Consider the following 1201-nt stretch of genomic DNA (forward strand, 5'->3'; position numbering starts at 1 on the left):
GGGTTCAATCTTAGCTTGTATTTCTTCAACCTCTCAAACAATTTGTACAAATGATCGAGATGTTCCTCCTCAGTATGAGATCTGGCTATCATGTCATCCACATATACTTCTATTTCATGATGGATCATATCATGGAACAAAACCACCATAGCACGCTGGTACGTTGCCCCTGCATTCTTTAAACCAAATGGCATTACTTTATAACAGAACGTGCCCCATTGCGTCACAAACGTAGTTTTCTCCATGTCCTCAGGCGCCATCTTAATCTGGTTGTAACCTGAGAATCCATCCATGAATGAGAACACCTTGTGTTGAGCGGTGTTATCTACCAGAACATCAATGTGCGGAAGTGGAAAGTCGTCTTTGGGACTCGCTTTATTCAAATCTCTGTAGTCTACACACATTCGCACCTTGCCATCCTTCTTCGGCACTGGTACCACATTAGCAACCCATTGAGGATAAGAAGTAACAGCCAGAAAACCTGCATCAAATTGTTTCATCACCTCGGCTTTGATTTTCTCAGACATTTCAGGACGCATGCGACGAACCTTTTGCTTAACAGGACGATATTCTTCCCTCGTTGGCAGTCGATGCACTACTATATCGGTATCCAGTCCTGGCATGTCTTCATAAGACCAAGCAAAAATCTCTACATAGTCATGCAACATCTGAATCAACCTTCTCTTGACACTGTTTTCCAAGCCTGCTCCTATTTTGACTTCTTTCTTGTTTACTTCAGTGCCCAGATTTACAGTCTCAACTGACTCCTCGTGTGGCTGTATAGTCCTTTCTTCCTGCAGTAACAGTCTGGCAAGTTCTCCAGGTACTTCACAATCTTCCTCACTTCCATCCTCGGCTTGGTAGATCGGATTTTCAAAGTCATAATGAACAGTAGTAGAACTATTGTCAACAGGATCCAGAGTGGGTATGGATCTGCAATTCGTTACGTGAGTGTGTGTAAGAAAACATAGCTCGTTTGGAAGATGACAGAAAAGATAAAGAGCGCAATATTTGAATGCAAAAAGTCCATTGATTTATTGAATATGAATATGCTTATGAAGATGACAAAACCCTTAACAAATTAGCTATTGTGCCCCGGGCATAGACACAACGCTTGGAGAAGTTCAATTGTAAAAAAAACAAAAATTTGCAACACTAAAATAGACAATAACAATTACTCCTGACTAAAGGAAATCGGGAT

This window comes from Lathyrus oleraceus, chromosome 5 (assembly GCF_024323335.1).
Source record: "Lathyrus oleraceus cultivar Zhongwan6 chromosome 5, CAAS_Psat_ZW6_1.0, whole genome shotgun sequence".
In the NCBI taxonomy this organism is placed as follows: domain Eukaryota; kingdom Viridiplantae; phylum Streptophyta; class Magnoliopsida; order Fabales; family Fabaceae; genus Lathyrus; species Lathyrus oleraceus.